This window comes from Capsicum annuum, chromosome 9 (genome assembly GCF_002878395.1).
Source record: "Capsicum annuum cultivar UCD-10X-F1 chromosome 9, UCD10Xv1.1, whole genome shotgun sequence".
NCBI classification, from domain to species: domain Eukaryota; kingdom Viridiplantae; phylum Streptophyta; class Magnoliopsida; order Solanales; family Solanaceae; genus Capsicum; species Capsicum annuum.
Window position 1 is genome coordinate 163,961,084 of NC_061119.1, and position 7,943 is coordinate 163,969,026.

The window sequence follows — 7,943 nt, forward strand, 5'->3', positions numbered from 1 at the left end:
AGAAAATCCTAGCAACACAGCCTTCCTTGCTCTAGCCTCAAATTTGTTACCTCTAGGTAATACACTAGCAAAACACAAGCAACCAAACACCTTAAGGTGATCCAATCTAGGAGTATGTCCAAACAACAACTCATAAGGTGATTTTCCATTCAACACTGCAGTAGGCAATCTATTAATCAGATATGCTGCAGTTTGCACACAATCACCCCAAAATCTACTTGGAACATGAGATTGCAACTTCAATGCTCTTTCCATCTTTAAAAGATGTTTATGTTTCCTTTCAACAACACCATTTTGTTGTAGTGTATATGGGCAACTGCTTTGATGTATAATACCAAAAGAAGATATTAGATCATTCATATGACTATTAAAAAACTCAGTTCCATTATCTGATCTGACAACTTTTATTCACCAATCAAACTGATTACCAATCATGGTTATAGAACTTTTCAACACAACTATGACTTCTTTCTTAGATTGTAACAATGAAATCCATGTAAACCTACTATAGTCATTAACTATAGTTAAGAAATAGTATTTTCTGTCATAAGTAGGATGTTTGTGAGGTCCCCAAACATCCAAATGAACAAGCTGAAATATACTACTGGACTTAAGTCTGTATTGTTTAGCCAGAGGACAAATCATACAGTCTTCTGGAACATTTATGTCAACTTGGTTCTTTAAAAAAGAAATATGCTTCATCACTTGCATAGATGGATGCCCCAATCTAAGATGCCACAACCGTTGTTCTGTTAATCTCTTGCCTTGAACAACATTACCCGCAACTGATAGTGTTTTGTGCCTTAAGATGTAAAGCCCTTCTTCCTTACAAATCCCAATCACCTCTCCAGTAGAGAGAGTCTGCATCACACACATGTCAGGATAAAAAGACACCATACAATTTAGATCTTTTGGTCAGTTTAGACACTGACAATAAATTGAATCTGAAATTTGTCACATGGAGGACATTAGTCAGCTTGCAGTTTCCCAGAATTACTGCATTTCCAGTGTGTTCTACTTGAATTTTACTTCCCGTTGACACTTGCACTTTATTATTTTGTGATGCTGATAATATTCTACATTCACTCAACATATGTTTACAATAGGTTATATGATGTATTGCTCCAGAATCAATGATCCACTTAACTGCATTACCACTATCATTATCACAGACATGCATACCTGCTGCAACATTAGTCTCACAATGAGCAGTAGGTTTAAGCACCATCATTTTGAGAACCTGATCATATTGTTCTTTCGTGAAATATCTACCAGGAAAGTAGACTTGAGAATCTGATCCTGATATTTCTTTATTCCTTTCTAAGTTTGATGTTTCAGCTGCAGAGGTATGAGCATGAGGCATTACTCCTGCATCTGGGGACATTTTCTTCTTACTTTTGAAATTAGCAGGGAAACCTACAATTCTGTGACAAGTTTCTTTTGTATGATCTTTATACCCACAATTTTCACAAATGATGCCAGATCTCTTCCTTTGGAAGTTTTGTCCTTGTAGCTTCATTCCCTGGAAAGTATGATTTTGTGGTTGAAAACTGTGTAGCTGACTAAAGTTGTTCTGGTTTCTGCCAGCCAACATTGTTAGAGGTTCATTTCCGTCCTCACCCAGAAGGGGAAAGCAAGGAAAGCAAGAAGTATCAAAAGAAAATCACAGAATAAAAACCAACAAAGCAGATGAGAAGCTGAGCTTACTCTTGCAAGATGGACATGCAGATGTTCGTGCAAATCTAAGGCACAGTGTTTATGACCCAGAGAAGAAGCATTAGAAGCTGAAAATTTTCAAAATCTGCCATGCCAAAGGAGGCGGAATGCTAAGAGTATTGAAGAAGATGACTTATCCCATTTTAGAAACCCTATTCTTATTTATATATGCGTGTAATTTTTTCTTTTTGGACCATGTCTTTTGGGTGGACCGGATTTTTTTTTGTTTTGGTTCGTGTTTTTGTGTTTATGGTATTGAATGGGTTGGTCCATTCAATACAAAAGTTATTTTAATTATCAATAAAAGCACCATTTAAACAAAAAAAACCATCGCCACTAATCTTAAAAGTTGCAGCCTTTTGCTGACCCACATCTCCCTTAATCTTCATTAAGATCGGATCCAGTACCTGCTTCTCCTTTATTTCAGCAATAAGAGATAACTTCGTCTCTTCTTGCACAAACACACCAGCATCCTCAGAGTCCAAGAGACGAACTCCAAGGTTAACCAAATGGTTAATATCTTTCACTAATTCCTGCTTATTCTTATCCACATGCGTTAGAATCCCCATGGATAACCTGCTAAGAGCATCAACAACCACATTAGCTTTACCTGGGTGATAGTGGAGACTCATGTTTTAATCTTTCAGCAACTGGAGCCACTTTCTTTTCCTGTGATTCAACTCTTTCTGGGTAAACACATATTGCAGATTCTTGTGATCAGAAAAGATATCTACATGGACTCTATACAAATAGTGATGCCAAATTTTCAATGCGAACACCACAATCGACAACTCCAAGTCATGAGTCGGGTAATTCTTCTCATGAACTTTCAACTACCTAGATGCATAGGATATTACCCCACCATGCTGCATCAACACACAACCAAGTCCCACACAAGAAGCATCACAATAAACAACAAAAGCATCAGTGCCTTCAGGCAGAGTCAAAATTGGAGCTAAAGTCAACTTATCTTTAGCTTCTCAAAATTATGCTCACAAGCGCCAGACCACATAAACTTCACCTTTTTCTGAGTCAACTTAGTTAACGGGTCAGCAATAGTCGTGAAAATCTCCACAAATCTCCTATAGTAGCCGGCTAAACCCAAAAAGCTTCGAATATCGATTGTAGTGGTGGGCCTAGGCCACTTCTTAACCATTGCAACTTTCTGCGGATCCACCATGACCCCTTCACTAAAAATGACATGAACCAGAAAAGTAACAGCCTTCAACCAAAATTTGCGCTTTAAAAACTTAACATAATAATTCTGATCTTTCAAGGTTCACAACTTGATACAGAGGTGATCGGTGATGTGTCATGGAAACAAGACACTTTCAATGCTTAAAATCAAGAATTTATGCGGATACTTAGGCTGTTTTAGTAGGTATGATGCACTTTTCTGTTTGTTTCAGGTAAAATAGGTTTATAATAGTATTGGAATAAAAATAGAAGAACAAGACCTGGAAAGACCAAGTCTGATCAAGATACGAGTCACCTCACGAGTCGTAAGCATGGTATATGATTCATATGATGACTCGTAAGCAACACAGAACCTAAGACTTGAACAAAAGGCTAAGTGAAGAAAAGATACGACTCAGCTATACGAGTCATATACTGAGGATACGGGTCGTGACCAACAATTGTGAGCATAACAGTGTCCAAATCTACAACCAGGAGTTAAAGTACCAGAAGGATATGAGTCGGAAGTCTGAGTATGACTCGTATAGTCAAATCATACACAAACCAGTGTTCAAATCTTGGAAAGAGAAAAGTCCCAAGTGGATACGAGTGAAGGACACGAGTCGTACACTCAGGTATGACTTGTAAGCGAATGTCGTAAGCTAAATAGGAAGTTGAAGCCTTGGGAGATAAAACACTGGATTGGATACGAGAAGGCAGGGTACGACTCGTACGATGCTGGTACGAGTGAAGAATGATTCACACCTGCTGCCGACATAATTTAACCTTTCCCATTTTTATTAGGATTTTTATGTTATTTTGAGATACTATAAATACCCTAGGGTTTATCTTATATTAGGTGTGACACTCTTTTACATATTATTACAATACTTTACAATCCTTTTACAATTGCTCTTGAGATTTTGGGTTTTTATTTAATTACAGACTTCGGAGTTTATTCATCTTATTCTTGTGCAATTGATTTTATGTGTTGTTCATTGATAATCATGGTTTTTTGCATAAATATGAGTGGCTAATCTCCTTAACTAGGGTTGTGGGAACCCTGGAGGATTAGCTACGTAGAGAAAATGTGATACTAAGTTATTCTGGGGTTTATGCATGTATTTTAATCTTCTTCGCAATAATTAATCTCAAGTAACTGCAGTAGCTTGAGATAGCCTGTATTTGCATCCATCCCTAATAAGGATTTTGTGATTAGGAAAAGAAGTTAAGACAGTGATTTGGCATCTTTCTACCTCTCCTTTTTAGTCCCCGCGTCTCATCTAATCACTTGATACTAAAAGGTGATAGTGATCTGAGGTCATATCAAGGAGCAATAAGGCGACGCCCTGAGACTTAATTGGTAAAGGGTGAGATTTTTCTTCGCGCCTGATGAGGGATGAATTTACTACTCATTTGCACTAAATACTTGTGCACACTACTATGATTTGATTGTAAAAATGAGACATATTTGGGGTTAAATGTACTAATTCCTATATTTTGTAGGTGTACAAGTGCTGAGAAGAAAAGAAGCCAACTTGAGCAAAAAAGATAAAAAAGGGAATTGAAGTGCAAGAGCTGGACAAGCTGAAGCAGGATTAAGATCTATCCGCGATCGCGTCGAGTCAAGATAGTCAACCAACTGCGATCGCGATGGACTAACCGCAATCGTAGTGAGTGCGATCGCGTTCAATCTCCCACGATCGTGTGAGGGCGGAAAATAGCCTAAGGGCAGAAACATCATTTTGATCAGCCGACCACAAATCCAATTTAAGGCTTAAAATCCATTTATTCTAGGGCATCCAGGACCTATCTTTCCACAACTCTACCTCCCATCCTTAGTCTAGAGATTTTGTAATTTTTGGAGCTTGGAGCTCAAATTTTGTACTAATTTGAGAAAACATTAGAGTAACTTCCTAGTGTAGATTTGACTTTGTCTATTGAAGATTCATTTGAGTCTAAAGTGTGATTTTCCCTATCTTTATTTTTCGTATGAATAACTTTAATAGACATCTTGGTTTATTTGTGTTTATTATTATTATGATTTGCTAGATCTGCCTCTTGGGATTATGTCTGAATAGGAAGCAATTGTGTATAGGTTGTGATATATTTCTGTGGAATTTAGTTTGTTGATGATGAGTTCTATTTTTGCTTGATTAAATAGGTTGGGATTTGTGGGTGAAAGCCCCAAATACCTAAATGGGTTTGATGAATGAAAGTCCCAAGATTTTGAAAGCCCCTAACCATCCTTGAAAGGGGGGTTTAGGGTGAACTTTAGGAACCCACCTCATCCTTGAAAGAGAGATGTGGGAACCAATGCAATAGTAGATAATTTATGGGTATGTTTTGCCAATTTTTTACTATCTTAGACATAAGGGTGAATATGAGGTTGACTATCCTTTGGGTACCATCCTAGAAATAGGGGTGCTTAATTGAGGTAATGGGTGGCTTTAATTGACACACACGTTAGGTGCTCGAAAGAGACAATGAGTGAAATCTCTGTGGTTTTGTTGAAAGGCTAACCACAAAGATCTTCAACCTAGCCAACCACATCATCATCAATTGAGGTTTGCATCGAATTTTCACGAGCCCATGCAGGAATTTCCCCTAGGAAAGCATAATCCCAAGATTCGCACCTAATTGATTACATTCTAATTATTCTTAGTCTCGAATTAGTCCCTTAGAAGTCTAAGAATTACTTTCACACTCGACAAGATTGAAAATCCCCAAACTATCTTGTATCATAGGTTTTAACTTAGCAAGTAACTTTTATTTTGAACCTACTCAATTGCCACTCACGTTGTTTCTCATGGATTTAACCCTGGCTCTTGTTAGGTAATTATATTGACAACGATCGCCTTGCACTTAAATAGATGTGTAAGTTGAGCGTTATCAAAAAATGAAATCGTTGTCGGGGAACAATTTGGCGTATTGAGTTAGTTTAAAATTTTAGCTTACTTGTTTTTGTTCAAATTTGTAAATATTTGTTTGTTATTTTCTTTTGTTTCTTGCGTTAGATAGATTTTCTTTATTTTTGTTTTTTTATTAATATGGCATCATGGAATGAATGTGAGTTAGGTTGTTGAAAATCCTATCGTGACAATCTTTGTCCATATTGTAATGGACCCTACTTTTGGCAAAATTGTAGATATGCTTCCCAGAGAGAGATATGTGCACCATCTCGATCTTATAGGGAGTATATTTGTTCTCTATGTCATGGTTTAGATGGATATGAGAGTGATTGTCCAAATGCCCCTTCCCCCGTTATACTAACCTGATTGCTAATTCTTCTTCTGATTTGGATAGGTCTTATGATAAAGAAAAGGAAGAACAAAGCAATGGAAATAATGGTATTGAGTCAATACTTCAACTTATCTTGGAATGCGTGAAATTAGTGGAGGATGATTTACGATGTTGGAGTGATTGTGCAAAAGCCCCCTCCCCTTGTTATGCTAACCCAAATGATAGTTCTTCTTGTGGATTTGATATGTCTTATGATGAAGAAAGAGAAGAACGAAGCACCAGAAATAGTGATGTTGAAGCAATGCTTCAACGTATCTTGGAGTTAACAACAACGGTGGAGGAGGAAGCTACTCTTATACTCCAATCCAACAAGGCATTTGAAGAGGAAATCTTGAAGATACAAGACGTGGGCACGAAAATTAATCATTCAAACACCACAACCATGCCCACTCTTTTAATTGAGCTTGATATTGAAAAACCCTCGCTGATTTCCCAACTAACTAAACCAAACATGAACCAAACATGAGAGATGATGCCAAAAAGGAAGAAATGGTACTAGAGTTGGAAGAAGAAGCCAAGAAATCCCTTATGAAGAAACTAGTCCATTTTGGGATAAGGATACCGAAATGGAAACAACTCTGGAATTAGGAAAAAGACTTCATTTTAACCACTTCTCAGCACTAAGCTCAGTGGAGTTGATGACTATCGATCCATCCAGGCAAATGTTGAATGAGGGTGAGAATGAACTATTTCCTTATATCTTGGAGTTTGTCTTCCCAAAAGGGTATGATAAGACCCCAATCTTTAAGGCCAAGAAGCTAAGGATCGATGTCTAATTAGTGGCCTTCTAATACTCTCATAATTGTCCAACGAGCCCACATGAAAGTTCGATGCAAAATTGGACAAACGATTCAAGTCATCGATGTGGCGTGATAGAACATGTGTCATCACACCCTTGCTTTTGCCCAAAGAGCCTCAAAGATGGAATGATCAAAAGTTGGTCAAAAGGTTCAAATCCTCTAAGTAGAGGCACAAATGAGGATTTAAAAGACGTCGTGCCACGATGATAAATAAGGCACTTGATGGGAGGCAATCCATCGTTTTCTTACTTTTTTTTTAATATATAGGTTTTTGGAATAATTCACATAATTTTCATGTTTTGTAGGTGCTTTGGGCAGGTTGGAAGCCAAAAATAAGGGATAACCAAGTTTTGAAGTATGGCAGCCATGCAGGAGAACAGGGCAAAACAGAGGAGGGAATAACCTTAGTTACCGCAATTGCGGGTCGAGTACCAGCGATTGCGGTATCACGATTGCACCAATCTGCCCGCAATCACACCTCTATGTCCAGCTTTTAACATGGCTATCAATGTTGTTTTAGGGAGCCCTTTAACCCTTCTCATGCTATTGTGTTATGTAGTGAGGTCACTATGAGTCCTTAATTGGGGGTGTGTGGCCCTACCTTTTTGTGTATTCATTGGTTTGCAATACTTGAACTTAGTCACGCGAAGCATGGAAATTTTGTGAATTGAGTGTTTTCATTTGTAGTGTTCTTGTTCTTTTGATAATGATGGTGGACGAGCTTTTCCTTATGATGAATTTCTTGACGACATTCTTAAGGGAAAAACATCGTGATTAAGTTTTGAGTCATGGATTGCAGGGGAAGCCTGAGTACCCGTAGCATCGAGATCACAAATGCAAGGGAAGTCTGAGTACCTGTGGCATTGTTGATTTTGGATTACTCGCATACCATTGGGGAAATCTGAGTAGCCATATAGTTGGTTCGACCATATGAAGCCAAAATGTGAG

At 37.9% G+C, this 7,943-nt stretch overlaps 1 protein-coding gene and 1 long non-coding RNA gene across 2 annotated transcripts in view; one reads left to right on the plus strand and one right to left on the minus strand.

The window, feature by feature from the left end:
- The window catches only part of LOC124887417 (uncharacterized mitochondrial protein AtMg00810-like), a gene marked incomplete in the record, with an annotated part of 7,939 nt that extends 7,839 nt beyond the window's left edge, over positions 1-100 (minus strand). The window contains 1 exon segment of the mRNA XM_047397074.1: positions 1-100.
- LOC107842430 overlaps positions 1-4,869 on the plus strand; it is a 13,389-nt gene extending 8,520 nt beyond the window's left edge. Inside the window, exons 3-4 of the long non-coding RNA XR_007045127.1 lie at positions 1,588-4,262; positions 4,399-4,869. This is a non-coding gene — a long non-coding RNA (uncharacterized LOC107842430). The remainder of the gene's footprint in view (positions 1-1,587; positions 4,263-4,398) is intronic.
- Positions 4,870-7,943: the final 3,074 nt, after the last annotated feature.